Source organism: Mytilus californianus, unplaced genomic scaffold (genome assembly GCF_021869535.1).
Source record: "Mytilus californianus isolate M0D057914Y unplaced genomic scaffold, xbMytCali1.0.p SCAF_4, whole genome shotgun sequence".
Classification (NCBI taxonomy): Eukaryota; Metazoa; Mollusca; class Bivalvia; order Mytilida; family Mytilidae; genus Mytilus; species Mytilus californianus.
The window spans coordinates 120,514,493-120,534,726 of NW_026262690.1; the positions used below are offsets into that span (position 1 = coordinate 120,514,493).

Below are 20,234 nucleotides of genomic sequence, written 5' to 3' on the forward strand. Positions count from 1 at the left end.
TTATCATTATGATTTGGAAGGTAATGGCCAAACGGGGGTAAAAATCACAAAATAAGAACAACAAATCAAGTCAGTGTAAATATTGTTGATGTTGACATATTTGCACATCAAATCGGGATGATTTTGGTTTTGCTGTTTAAAGTTTATTCCATCTATCATAGTTTGTAAGAAAGTTGACCCAAAATTAATTTATAAAGCTGGTATTTAAGAGCAATCACTCATATAATCTCTGTCATGTGAAAGAGAGGCGATAGATATAATGGGACATTCAAACTCACAAGTCGAAAATAAACTGTGACCTATTGTAGATCTAAGAGCTGAGAGAGAGAGAATTTGTAAAAGTAGAAATGATTGCCAAACTAAATAAACTCACTGTAGATACCAGGATTAAAATGTACACCAGACGCGCGTTCCGTCTACAAAACACTCACCAAGGACGCTCGATTAAAAAGAGTTAAAAAGTCCAAATAAAGTACGAAATTGAAAAGCATTGAGGACCCAAAATTCCGAAATGTTTTGCCAAATACAGATAGAGTTATCTATTACTGGGGGTAGAAAATTCTTAGTATTTCGAAAAATTCTAAGTGTATGTAAACAATTAATATATAATAATGACCATATCAATGATATAAAATTAAAACAACACGCTACAAATTTCATGCGTCCGAAGCGTTTTTCTAGATTTACCTTCATCAGGAACGCTCAAAGTCGAATATTTGAAAGCCTAGGATGTATAAAAACCGAAATAGTTGAAGAGCTTTATGACAAAAAAAGGACATTCATGTTAACACAATTGTATAATATACTTTTTCAAGATACATGTTATTGCAGAAATGCCAAAAATTGTAGACACACGTAGTTTAAGGACAATACCTCTATAAGGAGACGACTGACATTTTACTTTTTTGTAGATCCAGATTAAATGTCTAATTTTTCTTTTTACATATTCTCTATCTATTTTAATTAACGAAATAATTGTTAACAGTACTAACAAGCGCAAATATCTACATTGTAAGGCAGGGTTGGCAAAAACCCGGGTTTTATGAGTATTGACCAGCCCAATGGGAAATATTGGGAAAACCCGGGTTTTACTGGGTTTTACAGGGTAATACTTGGCATTACTGGGTAAAATGAAATACTGGCCTGAATTTTAAAGAGAATTCAGTGATTAATCACAAATGCAATACATTAAAGATATTTGTAAAAATAAAACATAGTATTTTGATTTATAACTTTAAGTTTAATGTTTGAGACTCTTATTATTATGTAACACAAGTGTACATGAAGACACATTAGACAAATACGAAAAGCTTTTCTCAACAATCCTCTTAAAAATCTAGTATTTCGACATTCTGTCAAGCTGTTAACATTAAGCCAAAAATTCAATTTGATTTGTTTAAATATATAACAATTAAGAAATAACAATTGTAAGTAAAATTTTTTTAATTTTTTAAACAATATTTGTTCATTGCTAAAAATGTTTACTAAGCAGTATATATATATGTACATCCCTTATTAATTAATTAATTATTGATTTCAGATTATAACACAGATTTGTTTATATAACAATAATCAGGCTTTTCATTTCTAATAAGTGTTAATGACATGTCTCCTTAGGGTGTTTATTTAGCAATATGATTGTACAACAATGAAAATTTACAATTCACTTAAACACTACAATAAAATTCATTTTTTTTTTTGGTTTAGATTATTATACTAACAAAGCTTAGAAATTAACAAGGTATCCTAAAATGTGCAAAACTTGCATTCTACAAACATTCTGGAGAAAAGGAAGTAACTGCATTTTCAATCCTCTAGAAATGACTGTCAATGGTTACCTGTATAAAATGTATATATTAAGCTATAGTACTATGCAAGTACAATAAGTCTTTACTATTCTGTTTAAAAATAAGCTTAAAGAAAAACCTTAAAAAATTATGTTGCCCAGTATTGCCCAGTATACCCGTGTCTGGAAATATTGCCAAATAAACCCGGGTTTTCCCGCCCGGGTAAGACTTTGCCAACACTGTAATGTAAAGGCATAATTGCTTCAAGGACTAATTCATAGATCTTATCTAGCCGATTCTTTACTGCTCTTTTTAAAATTATTATAGTTTTCAAAAAGAAAAAAATCTAATATCATTTTTAAAGGAGTCGATTGACAACTGTTTTCATGTTTGATTAATTTAAAAATCTTTGTTCAATGATTATTCTAACTGTTTACAGGGTTTTCTAAGATAATGGTCAAAATGCAAACACGAGAAAATCGTCATTCAAGAGCAATACCTCATTTAAGGTAGCACTACAGTCTAACAATGATTTTTTGAAGATATTTTTTTTATCACATAATTTTAAAGTAAGTATTATTCTGCACAGTTTGTAAAAATCCCAAAGTCATTATCATATCACAACAGGGAGTAAATTGATAATGAACTTATGTAAATAAAAGCACATGTAATTAATCTAAATATATAGGCATTTGGGAGGGGCTAATATGTCAATCATCTGTTGATACCAGTGTCCAGCTGTTAATCCCTGACCACAAGATAAATATCTCATTGCATTGCAACAAAACTAATTTATAAAACATGGAAGTTTAGAACAGAGAAAAAGAAAAAGATATGAAAAGGAAAAAATTTAAAGGGAAAAAATCTACCAAAATGAAAAAAAAACTATGGAAAAGAGTGTGAAAGTATCTTTGAAAGCCTCTGACTGCCTGTATAAATTTCTCTCGTCTTTGGTCTTCTACATTTAAAAATAATTTTAGGCATTTTACTAATTTTAAGTTTATGTGAAATTTTTTAATTCCATAAAACTCATAAATCATGTTGGACAGTCTATTTTCAAGAAGGGGATGGTCTTGATCTTTTTATGGACATGAATTTTAATTTTAATATTTTAGCTAATTTCAGTCATCATGGTCATATTATATTTCTTTTTAAAATTCAAATGAAAATTATTCTTTATAGTGAGAATAATGATGTTAAATATTAATTATGATGCAGCTGGCAAATCCTGTTATTCTCTTATCTTAGACTGTCTGGACAGAGGCGGAGCTTTGTCTTTATTTAATTACTACATCACAGATGTTGGTCAAATCTGTGACGTCAAACTCCCGCCAAATGCCAAGTTAGTGTTATACAGTGCACACAAAATGCAAATTTTACAGCATTAGAGCATCAAAGACACAATATGTGTGGTTCTATTGATAAAGTAATGGTGTCAGAACACTCCTGGGGTGTTCCCAGTGGAATTTTTGTATTTATGTGGCATTTATAGGGGTTCTTAAGAGGAAATTCAGTTTTAAGGTCATTTCTCAGAACAATTTTTCATGAGAATTGTAAGGAAAAAATGAAAATAGAAACTTTATGGGTACCCCTTTTGGCTTGACTTTGATATATGTGATTGAAGGGAGTATTTTCTACAATACCGTGTCCCAGTTTTTGGATAATTTGTTTCTAAATGAATTTATAGGTCTCCAAAGATGAAAGGTGAAATGAGGTTTGGCATCCAGCAGTAAAAATAATATATCTTATTACTGGAGGCATATATCAAAAATCTGAGACACGGTTTTGTAGATTGTGAATGGTTGATTAAAGGGATGAAAACAAATTTTTACTACCATTTGACCTGAATGTGCCATTTTCATCCAAGTTGGAAGACCACTTTTTTGGCAATTAATGAGCTATATTTTGAGATTAATCATGCCAAAAATAAATTTATCTATAGATTATGAAAGAGTTATATTTCAGCTTTAAAATGAGTTAAAGATTTTAAAAATCCATTGAGTAGTTTTGGAGAAATTATTCTTTAAAGACTGTTGGTTGGAGTCAGAAAATTCTGACTGTAGTGCTACCTTAATGTATATATTTGGTGGAAAAGGAAATAGTTAGATCTTAGATAAAGGAAGATGTGGTATGAGTGCCAATGAGACAGCTCTCCATCCAAGTTACAATTTATAAAAGTAAACCATTATAGGTCAAGGTACGGCCTTCAACACGGAGCATTGCTTAGCAATCTGAGCTTTTTTGACCCGTCAAATATTCACTTTCTGTTATGGTTTTCATGACATTAAAACATGACTGTCATTTTACCTTATTGCTCTTTTTTTTCCAGCCAAAGCAGTCATTTTGGTTGATTGACCAAAACCAAAAAGACACAAACTTTATACTGAATACCGAAAAGGATCATCATCAATTGATCCAATAATTTTTTGGGATTTCTTTTTTACAGTTTTGTACGATGACCGGCTACGGACGACGAAAAAGGATATGAGAAGGTCCATATGGACAGGTGGACTAAAAAGAAAACAAAATGGCACATAACTTGAACAGTTTTTAAATCCTTGAAACTACACTGAACTATTGTTCACATGTTTAGGTTTTGCACTTATATTTAAGGAATGATTGTTCGAAGAATTCTATTCAATTGTTGCAAGACACGGGACATTGATGTGTATGCTCTATACTAGTTTTAAAGGTGTATCTTCTTTTATGTGTGCGCTGCCTTATGTTCTAGCGTTCGACCCCAGTTTGAAATTTTGCAGTCTAGACGAATGGATTACCCTATTCATACGTTATATCCCGCCAAAGTATCTAGCATTGATAGTGATATTCCCCGTGGTTGCTTGAACGTTTGTATTGTTTATGAACGCTCAGCGTGACTGTCAGACAATTTATGACAGTATCTGTATGATTCAGTTACTAGATATAATCATGATAATGTATAAATAATTATTACCCTGCAGCTGTATTTAAATATACGCAAATGTAAAGTGATAGACATCTAGCAAAGATTCGGCATTGTAAAGTATCAACACTCACTGTAACTCATTAGAAGACACTGCTAGGGCTGTAGAGTTCATTTCATAGGTGTAATAAAAACTGTAACAAAATAAATACATATCTTCTTAGTTTTATATTTATACAATAAGGCAACTGTATCATCTTGTATATTAGGACAGTATAACCTTGTCAAACATTTATGCAGAACTCAATTGTGGAAAAAAAGTCCAGCTTGTAACATGGACTTGAAGTATACTCATTTATAACTGAAATGTAGAATATATATTCGTTATTATATACTTTTATCACAATGTTTCTTGCATTATTATTTCTTTGTCTACTTGATTTGGCCCTTTTATATTTCGAGCGTCACTAATGAGTTGTTTTTGGAGGACGCGCGCATCTGGCTTACACAATTGTAATCCTGGTATATGTGATCAATAACATCGATCTATCAGGGAATCAAATAACTATTCAAATGTTGAAAAGACGAATGTCTCACCTCGGCTAAGTATGTTTGTTTGTTTGAGTGTGTATAATGGCACTTTCAGCGACCTCTGCTATATCATGACAGTCACTTTAATTGTGGACGTAGAACGGAGTCCAAGGAGAAAAACACCCAAGGCTTCATACAGACACTCATACTTCTCTTACACAATATTTATCAACACGGAATCATCTTTCCAGGTTACTTTGCCACGCACCATCAGTATATATTTTTAGAGAACAGTTCACTATCGCTTTTCTTTGACCTATTGTTTTAAAACGAAAACAATGTTATATATGATTTTTTCCATTTATTGGATTTAAAAGATTTTTGAAAACCTTGACCGCAACATACGATCCAAAATTGTTTGCATCCAAAAGGTGCCATGGTGGATATTGAATCACTAGAAACAAAACAAATCCAGATCAAGGGTTGCGGCCAAAGTAAATTGTTCTAAACACTGTTATAAATGAGGGGAAAATGGACCAAAACTGACTTTACAACACAAATTATGCATAATTAGGGATCTTTTTATAATTTCATTGTGGTGTTAAAGCGTTGACCGAAGCACTTTGTGTATGAAACGCGGAAGCGGTTTACACTTAATATGTGCGCACGATAAACGGTTATACAACCCTGTAAAATTATAAAAAGGCCCATTCAATTGTAAAAAAGTAAATTGTGCCAAACACTGTTATAAATGAGGTGAAAATGGACCAAAACTGACTTTACAACACAAATTATGCATAATTAGGGATCTTTTTATAATTTCATTGTGGTGTTAAAGCGTTGACCGAAACACATTGTGTATGAAACGCGGAAGCGGTTCACACTTAATATGTGCGCACGATAAACGGTTATACAACCCTGTAAAATTATAAAAAGGCCCATTCAATTCTTATAATTACATTTTATGTTACAACCGTGAAATTAAGAGTTATATCTAACTTTTCGTTTTTTTTATGCATGGTTTTAACATTGTCACGGATAGCACGTGCAATTTTATACGGAAATTTATATGATATAGGATCGATTGCCTCGCGATTGTCAGCCAATCAAAATTACAGATTCAAATGAAACATTTATACATGTAGAGTCTTGTATATTAAAAATCCTTAAAATTTTAAGGCCAAGTATATCCCTTCTTAAATCCATTCCTGTGTATCTGATTTTCCGCCAATTTGTATTCCTGATCGCCGAAAAGTATGATGATCATTTTACCTTTATTTTATTTAAGTATTATTTATAACTATATTAACAAGGTAAATTATTTTTTAGAATAAACGCATATATTTTTAATGCGGTGACCCTGCAAATAGGGTGGATATCCTATAGAAGAAGAAGATGACAAGTAAAACAAACATGTGAAATCCACTTCTTAGCAATAAGTAACATTTGGGAGCTCATCAAATAGCACCTGCCGCATATTGATGTTGAATTTGTCTTCGTGTCGCTTCTTGACTCTTCTGGTCTCAAATAGTGAAATCGGGTACTCAATCGTCGTAAATAATGTACCTGTCTACCTTTCATAGATAAGATAAGAAGGTGGGGAAAACTGATTTGTGAAAACGAAATCATCCTTATTGCCAAATGAACAGGAACCATGAAGATTCTATTCAACTCTAAGTCATAAAAATACTGGAAATAGAGGTTGTATCATTTGGAAGGTAATGTAAAAGATAAAGATATATAGTTAGTATGGAACGCCCCATTTTGAAGTTTATTGAAATGTCACGATATTGATTTTATAAAATAAATGTACGCATTAAAAGTGATTTCAGTTTAATATTTCCCACATACCATTTTCTACACGTACCAGCTTAGCATGACGCATTATTAAAATCGAATTGACATGATTTAAATGTATACATGTCATACACATGTGAAAGTGAAAGTAAAATCAAAATAAGGTAACCCTAATCTTTCGTATTGCTTATGTATTGTCTTACTAAATAAGCTTTTTTCCAAATTATAACGTTTACAGTAAAACACAAATAAAGCAAAAAGAAACAATTAACAGATACATTACATGGAAGCAACTACATGATTTTACACATCGTGGCCCCCTTTTTACGCTGTATTTAACAAAGCCGTTCTGAATTTTGGGTCCTCAATGTGCTTCAAATTCGTACTTTATTCGGCCTTTGATAATATTTTTTTTGATTCGAGCGTCACTGATGAGTATTTTGAAGTCAAAACGCGCATCTGGCGCACAAAATGTTAATCCTGGTATCTATGATGAGTTTTATTTAAGGTATACTATTATGTTATATATAAAGGCAACAGTAGTATACCGCTGTTCAATGTAATATGTAATTTTCAAAATTCAAAAACATCAAGCGAAAAAAAAGACAATGAATAAAACAGACAAGACATTATGTACATACACCATAAAGTTACATCGTTCATATATATTACATTTATTGTTGAATTTTATTAAATGTTGAATGGGGATTTTGTGGGAGATCACAGAAATCTCATAGACTTTATTTCAGAGATTTTTATTATAACATTGTGAAGATAGATTACTTATATCAAAAAGTTGTTTGTACATGTTATGTTTAAGTTTATTATTTGAAAACAGTGTTAGACTATCTGTTTTATTAAAAAAACCTCGGGCTGGGATCGCTTCAAGTGGAGCGCTTCCAAGATGGTTTACTTCAATATGTCATATTTATTTTTGTTTTTAATTGATATATAAAAAAAATATTTGAGAGAAATCATTGGCATTATTTCATGCAATAATCGATTGATATATGTACTGAATTGTCGAATGTAAGTATGTAAATTTAGACACCGAAGGTAATGCATCATAATTCCTCTTAGTTGATACCAACTTTCTTACAAATATAAACACAAAATGACAAATGCTACTGACTGGAGTTAAGAGACAAATTTATGTTTCATCACATAAATCAACATCAACTTTATCTCAACAAAGATGATTAGGTTTAGGGTACCTTAATCATTTGTTCGCATTTGCGCTTCCAGAGTATTCGCATGAAAATTATTGACTTGAGTAAAACATATATATATACAAGTCTAAATTGAAAACAACGTTCAAACCTATGATTGCGTTGGATAAAAACCGCAATTTTTATACGTGTGCATGCAAAACAAATTTCTTGTTAGAGGGGTCTAAATACAGCACAAACAACATTTTCCAAAAGACCAAAAGAGTGAAAAAGTATATTTTAACAAAACGCATTTGACTAACAGGTCGAACAGCAAATGTTCTTAAACCCTGTTGATTGCCATTGGCGATTGCCAAATAAACGGATCACCGATGTAATAAATGGATCTTAATTGTAAATTTAATGCTAAAGAGAAAACAATAAACTTGCGGAAAAGATGGTATACCGCTAACAAAGGTGCAAATTTTTTTGTACACCATATCCGGATTTCAACAATTAATGTCTCTTCAGTGATGTTAGGAATCGAAACGGTATTTGGAAAGCCATACAGTTTACCTCAATTTAGGATAGACTCTTGTATTTTGAGGAGTCAAAATAGGATGAACGGATCATATAAACCCGAAAGCAAATATAATACAAGCCCAAACGAAAAAATATAAACAAGTCTAAATTGAAAAGAACGTTCAAACCTATGATTGCGTTGGATAAAAACCGCAATTTTTATACGTGTACATGCAAAACAAATTTCTTGTTAGAGGGGTCTAAATACAGCATAAACAACATTTTCCAAAAGACCAAAAAAGTGAAAAAGAATATTTTAACAAAACGCATTTGCCTAACAGGTCGAACAGCAAATGTTCTGAAACCCTGTTGACAGCCATTGGCGATTGCCAAATAAACGGATCACCGATGTAATAAATGGATCTTAATTGTAAATTTAATACTTAACAGAAAACAATAAACTTGCGGAAAAGATGGTATACCGCTAACAAAGGTGCAAAGGTTTTTGTACACCATATCCGGATTTCGACAATTAATGTCTCTTCAGTGATGTAAGGAATCGAAACGGTATTTGGAAAGCCATACAATTTACCTCAATTCAGATAGACTCTTGAATTTTGAAGGTCAAAATAGGATGAACGGATCATATAAACCCGAAGGCAAATATAATACAAGCCCAAACGCAAAAATATAAACAAGTCTAAATTGAATACAACGTTAATTTCAAACCTATGATTGCGTTGGATAAAAACCGCAATTTTTATACGTGTGCATGCAAAACAAATTTCTTGTTAGAGGGTTCTAAATACAGCACAAACAACATTTTCCAAAAGACCAAAAAAGTGAAAAAGTATATTTTAACAAAACGCATTTGACTAACAGGTCGAACAGCAAATGTTCTTTAACCCTGCTGACTGCCATTGGCGATTGCCAAATAAACGGCAATTTATTACATCGGTGATCCGTTTATTTGGCAATCGCCAATGGCAGTCAACAGGGTTTAAGAACATTTGCTGTTCGACCTGTTAGTCAAATGCGTTTTGTTAAAATATACTTTTTTACTTTTTTGGTCTTTTGGAAAATGTTGTTTGTGCAGTATTTAGACGCCTCTGAAAAGAAATTTGTTTTGCATGTACACGTATAAAAATTGCAGTTTTTATCCAACGCAATCATAGGTTTGAACGTTCTTTTCAATTTAGACTTTATATTTTTTCGTTTGGGCTTGTATTATATTTGCCTTCGGGTTTATATGATCCGTTCATCCTATTTTGACTCCTCAAAATTCAAGTGTCTATCCTAAATTGACGTAAATTGTATGGCTTTCCAAATACCGTTTCGATTCCTAACATCACTGAAGAGACATTAATTGTCGAAATCCGGATATGGTGTACAAAAACCTTTGCACCTTTTGTTAGCGGTATACCATCTTTTTCGCAAGTTTATTGTTTTCTGTTTTGTAATAAATTTATAATTAAGATCCATTTATTACATCGGTGATCCGTTTATTTGGCAATCGCTAATGGCAGTCAGCAGGGTTTAAGAAATTTGTTGTTCGACCTTTAGTCAAATGCGTTTTGTTAAAATATACTTTTTCACTTTTTTGGTCTTTTGAAAATGTTGTTTGTGCTGTACTTAGACCCCTCTAACAAGAAATTTGTTTTGCATGTACACGTATAAAAATTGCGGTTTTTATCCAACGCAATCATAGGTTTGAACGTTCTTTTCAATTTAGACTTTATATTTTTTCGTTTGGGCTTGTATTATATTTGCCTTCGGTTTTATATGATCCGTTCATCCTATTTTGACTCCTCAAAATTCAAGAGTCTATCCTAAATTGACGTAAATTGTATGGCTTTCCAAATACCGTTTCGATTCCTAACATCACTGAAGAGACATTAATTGGCCACACTCGGTTACAAATTCTAGAATACGCCGGCCGGAGATACGGTTTCACTATTTTCTCTTCCTTGGAATATTCCGGTCGGAGCCAACGGATCCTTTTCTATCTTGATGTTTTGTCGTGAATCCTTCACTATCCTCCAAAAAAGTGGGCGCCAAAATGTAGTCGCACTATCTGGGGCGTAAATAAATAGTAGACTATGTAGCGTTCTGGATAGTTTTTATTATCGAGAAGCATCAAATGAAACCCTGTAATATAATATCACATTTAATAACAACGTATATATACTAATTCTTTTAAAACATGTTTTATATCAATATGATAAATTTACGTAATCTGTATACTTACAAAAATTAACCAATTGACTGTAAAATACGTCACAGTTCATGAAATTAACAAAATGCACAATTAAACCTTATCTTATCAAAATATTACTTCCTGTGACATTCGAAACAGAATTTAACTTGTCAAAAGAGCAAAATAGAAATATAGTTTCTCATTTAGCAATAACATTATAATATACGAATTAGCCGTTAAAACTATAAACAAACAGTCTAAGCAAAATAAGCATTAATAAAGCCAATAGCGAAAAGCAGTTAACTAATAAAGCTAAGCTAAGCTAAACAAAGCAAAATAACTAAGCTCATAAAATAATAAGCAACTACAACTGAAACACTCATTCTTACCTCGTATGAGGTACAAAGGTTATGCCTCAACGTATTACTACATCATATGCAGAACTCTGTCATAAAACCTGTATAATTGATACTAAATTATAGTTACTATGCACAGACTTTTATAGTACTTAAAATCTATTAATCTGAGACAAAAATGTTATAAAGACTCTGAAAAGTATTTATCAAGTTAACATTTTACTCATTTACTCTCGGACTCATTCTGCTCAAATATTCGCCATTCGTTACGTTTATCTTTACACTTATTTATTTCCAGGCTTTAATTATGTAACTCAAATGTAAAATAATAATGTGCCTGTCATAAAAGTTACGTTAACCATTTAAATAATTATAAAAATAATAGCGGTATACCATCTATTTCGCAAGTTTATTGTTTTCTGTTTTGTAATAAATTTATAATTAAGATCCATTTATTACATCGGTGATCCGTTTATTTGGCAATCGCTAATGGCAGTCAGCAGGGTTTAAGAAATTTGTTGTTCGACCTTTAGTCAAATGCGTTTTGTTAAAATATACTTTTTCACTTTTTTGGTCTTTTGAAAATGTTGTTTGTGCTGTACTTAGACCCCTCTAACAAGAAATTTGTTTTGCATGTACACGTATAAAAATTGCGGTTTTTATCCAACGCAATCATAGGTTTGAACGTTCTTTTCAATTTAGACTTTATATTTTTTCGTTTGGGCTTGTATTATATTTGCCTTCGGTTTTATATGATCCGTTCATCCTATTTTGACTCCTCAAAATTCAAGAGTCTATCCTAAATTGACGTAAATTGTATGGCTTTCCAAATACCGTTTCGATTCCTAACATCACTGAAGAGACATTAATTGTCGAAATCCGGATATGTTGTACAAAAACCTTTGCACCTTTTGTTAGCGGTATACCATCTTTTTCGCAAGTTTATTGTTTTCTGTTTTGTAATAAATTTATGATTAAGATCCATTTATTACATCGGTGATCCGTTTATTTGGCAATCGCTAATGACAGTCAGCAGGGTTTAAGAAATTTGTTGTTCGACCTTTAGTCAAAAGCGTTTTGTTAAAATATACTTTATCACTTTTTTGGTCTTTTGAAAATGTTGTTTGTGCTGTACTTAGACCCCTCTAACAAGAAATTTGTTTTGCATGTACACGTATAAAAATTGCGGTTTTTATCCAACGCAATCATAGGTTTGAACGTTCTTTTCAATTTAGACTTTATATTTTTTCGTTTGGGCTTGTATTATATTTGCCTTCGGTTTTATATGATCCGTTCATCCTATTTTGACTCCTCAAAATTCAAGAGTCTATCCTAAATTGACGTAAATTGTATGGCTTTCCAAATACCGTTTCGATTCCTAACATCACTGAAGAGACATTAATTGTCGAAATACGGATATGTTGTACAAAAACCTTTGCACCTTTTGTTAGCGGTATACCATCTTTTTCGCAAGTTTATTGTTTTCTGTTTTGTAATAAATTTATGATTAAGATCCATTTATTACATCGGTGATCCGTTTATTTGGCAATCGCTAATGGCAGTCAGCAGGGTTTAAGAAATTTGTTGTTCGACCTTTAGTCAAATGCGTTTTGTTAAAATATACTTTTTCACTTTTTTGGTCTTTTGAAAATGTTGTTTGTGCTGTACTTAGACCCCTCTAACAAGAAATTTGTTTTGCATGTACACGTATAAAAATTGCGGTTTTTATCCAACGCAATCATAGGTTTGAACGTTGTTTGCAATTTAGACTTGTTTATATGTTTTCGTTTGGGCTTGTATTATATTTGCCTTCGGGTTTATATGATCCGTTCATTCTATTTTGACTCCTCGAAATTCAAGAGTCTATCCTAAATTGAGGTAAATTGTATGGCTTTCCAAATACCGTTTCGATTCCAAATGTGCTAGGTAAGCGTGTATTTATTCATGATTGAATAAATATTGATATGATTTTGTAATTTGTATTTTATTTCTTATTTGAATTTACTTTAAAATAAAGATGATTTTATTCCTAATTCATATTTGTGTTTTCGTTTTCAAATAGATAAATTACGAATTGTAATTAATTATGAGTTGTACTATTCGTATTTTATATTCACAGACTTTGACGATTGACTAGTGTCGTTTTGATTGTTACTCACTTCTACTATTTTGATGGTCATTGTTTTACGCTTGATTTGACCGCACACTTTCTACTATTTCATTGGTTATATATCTTTTGGCGGTTTATTTCTATTGAAGTCTATAGTTAATTGTGGATTGATGTTCAAACCGAACAGCCGTTTGATATATTTTCTTCAGTCTTTATTTGCTGTCTCATATTTTGTATTATTTGTACTGAAGGAATTCCACGATTATTTCAGGTCAGTTTGCTTACTTATCACTTTAGATATTCTGTATATCTTATTTTCATCGTAATTTTATTACCGGATTAATCAGTATTTCACGCACGAGTAACTTTCCATTTTAGCATGACTTCGTAGTAAGAATGTGTATCGTTTGATTGGTGAATGAATGTTGTAAATTATTTAAATGGTTAACGTAACTTTTATGACAGGCACATTATTATTTTACATTTGAGTTACATAAATAAAGCCTGGAAATAAATAAGTGTAAAGATAAACGTAACGAATGGCGAATATTTGAGCAGAATGAGTCCGAGAGTAAATGAGTAAAATGTTAACTTGATAAATACTTTTCAGAGTCTTTATAACATTTTTGTCTCAGATTAATAGATTTTAAGTACTATAAAAGTCTGTGCATAGTAACTATAATTTAGTATTTGTTATACAGGTTTTATGACAGAGTTCTGCATATGATGTAGTAATACGTTGAGGCATAACCTTTGTACCTCATACGAGGTAAGAATGAGTGTTTCAGTTGTAGTTGCTTATTATTTTATGAGCTTAGTTATTTTGCTTTGTTTAGCTTAGCTTAGCTTTATTAGTTAACTGCTTTTCGCTATTGGCTTTATTAATGCTTATTTTGCTTAGACTGTTTGTTTATAGTTTTAACGGCTAATTCGTATATTATAATGTTATTGCTAAATGAGAAACTATATTTCTATTTTGCTCTTTTGACAAGTTAAATTCTGTTTCGAATGTCACAGGAAGTAATATTTTGATAAGATAAGGTTTAATTGTGCATTTTGTTAATTTCATGAACTGTGACGTATTTTACAGTCAATTGGTTAATTTTTGTAAGTATACAGATTACGTAAATTTATCATATTGATATAAAACATGTTTTAAAAGAATTAGTATATATACGTTGTTATTAAATGTGATATTATATTACAGGGTTTCATTTGATGCTTCTCGATAATAAAAACTATCCAGAACGCTACATAGTCTACTATTTATTTACGCCCCAGATAGTGCGACTACATTTTGGCGCCCACTTTTTTGGAGGATAGTGAAGGATTCACGACAAAACATCAAGATAGAAAAGGATCCGTTGGCTCCGACCGGAATATTCCAAGGAAGAGAAAATAGTGAAACCGTATCTCCGGCCGGCGTATTCTAGAATTTGTAACCGAGTGTGGCCATTGTTGACAGGTCGACATCCGGTACTCGAGTACGAAGACAACACATGGAAATTTGTGCACAATTCTATTCAAGAAAGGACCTGATATTTTGTGTTTATTCTTGTATTTGTAAGTTACTTTTCACTTATAATTGATGCATATATATATTTACCACATGACTATTGGTATTGAGTAGCGATTTATTCAGAATTTATTGAGAAATTTGAAAATATTGTCTTTGAAAATTTTGACGATTTTTCATTTGTAACTTTATTGAATATTTACACATAGATTAGAGACACTTTAGAATAGGTGACACTTGTCAAGCATTGAATGTTCATGTGAACATCACTTGGTGTTGATTGATTATATGTACATGTATGTTTACACTTTTACTTTACATTGTGATTGATACTTGATCACCGGACCACAACCCCAACCCCCTTCGAGGTCAAATTGGGTCAACACAGGTCAAGGTCAACCGGAAGTACATACACATCTTCTATATATTATATACACATTGTGACATCTTATTATTGATTGATTGTTTGAAAATTAAAAATTGAATTTTCAATACACTGATTTGCAATAGTTTGCAATTTATTTGATTTAGTCACACGAAATAGTTGTTTTTGGTTATAGCGCATACACGCATACACTTTTGTGAGATAAAGCCTCACATATAGAGACTTTACGTACACATTCACACTTGCATATAACATACACGCATAACATTTGTGCGATTATTTTTTTTTCTTTTTCGTCATTTATACCATAACACATAGGTTGTAACTTTGCGCAACATTTATTTGTATATGCTGTTGAGGTGTGATGTTAGTTACATGTACATGAGAATTATTAGACATTTTTATTAGTATGTATATTGATTTAGTTGTCTAGTTTGAGTTATATTGTTGATTATTACATAGAATTTTCAGCACAGACTTAGAAAAAATTTGATATTAGTATATTTTTTTAATTTATTGACTATAAGTGATAAATAAGTTTGCATTTGATAAAACTTAGTGTGAATCTTGGTATATGATAGAGTTATAGTGCATGTTATATGGGTGATACCATCCTTTATTCCTTTGCATGTGAACCCATCCATATGTCTGCACACATACCTACTAACAATTGTACACTTACACTTGAGTGAGATCTTAGTTAGTTGTCTGTACTATTAGTTACCATCTTTGAGACTGTTTCTGCCAGCTATACAGTTTGTCTTAGGTTAGTGCTAGTAATCTCGATTTACTTTACTACTACCTGGTCTTTGATATTTCTGTACTTAGAGTATTTCCTAGACTGATCATTGGTATTGAGTGGACAGATTAGACTTGGACTTGAGCATAGCATAGTATATTACAGTTTATACAGTGAGTTATAGTAGTATATTAGATATAAATATATATTATCCGTAGTTGTCGTACCTTTTGATTTGCTTATTATACGCTGATTATTCGACCTTTATAGCTATACTCGGATATTTTGTACGCGCATATTTACAGTTGTTTTTTTTCAGTAATGCCTGATTGATTTTGATTTTGTTCTGGATTTTCACACTGGAATTTCTACTCAACATGGCTAATAAGTTCAAGGAAGAAGACATTGTTACTGAACAGCCAACAAGTTCAAAAACACCTACAGCTGAGATGATGAAGACTTTCGAGATGTTTGAAAAGATGGGAGCTAAACCGAAAGCTGATACCCTTGAGGACTTGAAGAATTGGATGATGGAATATCTGATTTCACAAGGAGCATTCAAGGAACAGAAACCTGAACCTACTCCAAATCTTCAACCATGATGATGATGAACCATCCAGCAAAGATACAAGGAACAGAACCAAAGGCAGGCGATACCACATATGAATTATGGAGACATGAAGTCCAGTGTTTACTGAAGCAGAACTATGAGCAAGATGCTATACTGAATGCAGTAAGAAGATCATTAAGAGGGGAAGCAGGACTTGTAGCTATGAGGTTGGAACTCAACGCAACTGTTAAGGATATAATCCAGAAATTAGATAGCATATATAGAAGCGTCGACAAGAAGGAAGAGCGTTTAGCTGAGTTTTATGGTTCGAGACAACGACCAACAGAAAGTGTAACAGCATGGAGTTGTAGACTGGAAGGAATTATTGGAAAAGCAGTAGATAGAGGACTTGTACGCAGACAGGATGTGGATAACATGCTTCATGCAATGATTTGGACAGGATTGAAACCACACCTGAAGGATATATCAGGACATAAATGTGATACCATTGGAGATTTTGATGGACTACGGGTAGCTTTAAGGCAGATAGAGAGCGACCATAGCAGCAGAAGTGAAACACTACCAACAGATACCAAGACACAGATAAGCAAGGCTATTACAACCCAACCTGAGGATGAAAGTCTACAAGAAATCAAAGGTTTGATTAATCAGATCCATACCAGACTGGATTCGAATGACAAAAGATGGGAGCAAGCACCATGGAACCATCAGCAACAACCTACACAACCATCACCATGGCAACCACCAAGTCAGCAACGTCAATGGCAGCAACCCAATCAGTCATCACCATGGCAACAACAACCACAGTTTAGACAACAGCAAAACAATATAGAGGTAGAGGAGGAAATAGAGGTAGAGGACAGAACAACTATAGAGGAGGCAGAGATAACCCAGACAGAGAATACCAATGCTGGAGATGTGGACAGACAGAACATCTGAAGATAGGATGCAAGGTTAGAATGGACCATAGTCGACAGCATTTAAACTCCAACAAGCCTATGCAGGGGGAACAACCATAGGTTTACAGAGCAGCAAGGTTCCCAAAGTCAGTCAGGTAAAGACACCACCAGGACTCTTTGGCCAGCCAACAGAAGTAAAGATGAATATAAATGGTATGGAAATATCAGCCTTATTAGATACCGGCTCAACAGATTCAACCGTCAGCCAATCTTTCTTCAACCAACATATACAGACACCATTAATGGAGATTAAAACCTTGCTGGATATAGAGTGTGCAGATGGGCAGCAGTTACCATACCTTGGTTATACTGAAACTTGCATACAGATACCAGGTCAACATCAGGATTACCCATGTATACTTCTAGTTATACCAGACAGTAGATACAACAAACGGGTACCGCTGCTATTAGGAACCAACACACTTTCAACCATCATAGATACACTAAAGGTAAGTATAGGAGATAGATTTTTACAGGAAAGCAGCTTGACTACACCATGGTACCTAGCACAAAGATGTATTATACTTACAGAGAAACAACTTACGAAGAACAGCAACCGTCTTGGAATTATCAGAAGTGGAGAGATCAAGTCTATAACAGTACCACCAAATTCATATATCACATTAACCGGCTACCTAGACAAAGAAATACCGTACCATGATTCACCAGCCATGTTACAGTCATCATTACTTGCCAAGAATTACAACGATTTAAACATGGAACCGACACTTATCAACTGCCAACACCGAAAGGATGGACCAGTGAATATAAGAATTTCCAACGTAACAACCAGAACCATCAGTATACCACCAAGAGCTATAGTTTGTGAATGCAGACAGTAACCATCGAATCACCACAGACAGCATCATCAGATGATGAAACAGAAGCTATTATGGACAAAATGGAGTTTACGCAGAGTGATCTTACTGATGAACAGTTTGAAGACGGACGTGCACTTATCCGTTCTTACATGGATATCTTTTCCAAAAGGGATGATGATGTGGGTCACACCAACACAGTACAGCACAGGATAGACCTTTTAGAAGACAAACCATTCAAGGAGAGATATCGCCACATACCACGAACAGCATATGATGAAGTCAGGGCACATTTGAGACAGCTACTAGATATGGGGATTATTCGACCATCACATAGTCCTTTTGCTTCCAATGTGGTACTAGTTAGGAAGAAAGACTCAAGCCTACGCCTATGTGTGGACTACAGGAAACTTAACCAGGCCACGAAAAAAGATAGCTACGCTCTTCCCAGAATAGAGGAACTATTGGATTGTTTGGCAGGATCGACCTACTACTCCGTTGTAGACATGAAGTCAGGATACCATCAGATTGAGATCTATGAACCACACAAAGAAAGAACAGCCTTCACAGTCGGTCTATTGGGTTTCTTTGAGTACAACAGAATGCCGTTTGGTCTAACCAACAGCCCAGCCACTTACCAGAGAATGATGGAGGACTGCCTAGCTGACTACAATCTGCGGATATGCTGTGTTTTCATAGATGACGTTATTATCTTTGGGAAGACGTATGAAGAACATCTGGAGAACCTGAAGCTAGTGATGGAGAGGATAAGGCAAGTCAACCTGAAGTTAGCGCCAAAGAAGTGTTCCTTCTTTAAGAGACGTGTGAAGTTTGTGGGCCACATAGTTTCAGAAGCAGGAAAGGAGATTGACCCAGAGAAGACGGACAAAGTTACTACTTGGCCGAAACCAACATCGCCAGAGGATGTCAGACGATTTCTTGGGTTTTTAGGCTACTACAGAAGATTCATCAGGAACTTCAGCCAGATTAGTAGACTACTCACTGATTTAATGCCATCACCAACAGGCAAGAAAGGAAACAAAGGTAAGACCAAGAAACAGATAGCATGGAACTGGGGACAAGACCAAGAGAAAGCTTTTGTCACCTTGAAGCGACTTCTTACATCAGCACCTATATTAGGATATGCCAATTCAACCTTACCATCTGAGTTGCACACAGATGCTTCAGGAATTAGATTAGGAGCAGTCCTATACCAGAAACAGCAGGGTGAAAAGCGTGTTATCAGCTATGCTAGCAGAGGTCTGACAAAAGCAGAGAAGAACTACCCGCCCCATTAACTGTAGTTTTTGGCATTGAAGTGGGCCATTACAGATAAGTTTAAAGATTACCTGTTTGGACAGCAATTTACAGTATGGACAGATAACAACCCACTCACATATGTTCTGACAACAGCAAAACTGGATGCTACAGGTCACCGTTGGTTAGCAGACTTAGCCAGCTACCACTTTAACATCAAGTACCGCCCTGGGAGAACCAACTCTGATGCAGATGGACTCAGTCGATTACCAGTAGCTGAAGATAGAGCAGACATCAACATTGATTCTGTACGTGCCATCTGTAGTGCGGTTGTACCAACACCTTTTGCAGAATGTTTAGCCATCAACCTTAACTTAGTTCAGGATGAAAAGGACAACGTGTTAAATGGACCATCAACCACTGACATCGTAAATTGGAAGAAAGCTCAACAGCAGGACAAGATGATAACACGTTGGATAGAGATGGTCGAGAAACAGCAGAAACCGAATCAAGGAGACCCGATATTGAGGAGACAATTTAACCACCTACAGATTATTGATGATATTCTATACAGAGTAGTTAACAGTGAAGATGAAGTGAAGAAACAATTTGTATTACCATCACAACTTATCACCACTA

At 33.6% G+C, this 20,234-nt stretch overlaps 1 protein-coding gene across 1 annotated transcript in view; it reads left to right on the top strand.

The window, feature by feature from the left end:
* Positions 1-13,893: 13,893 nt before the first annotated feature.
* The window catches only part of LOC127699177 (uncharacterized), a 35,371-nt gene continuing 29,030 nt past the window's right edge, over positions 13,894-20,234 (top strand). The window contains exon 1 of the mRNA XM_052202912.1: positions 13,894-14,119. The gene's annotated coding sequence lies outside the window, so the exon portion shown is untranslated. The remainder of the gene's footprint in view (positions 14,120-20,234) is intronic.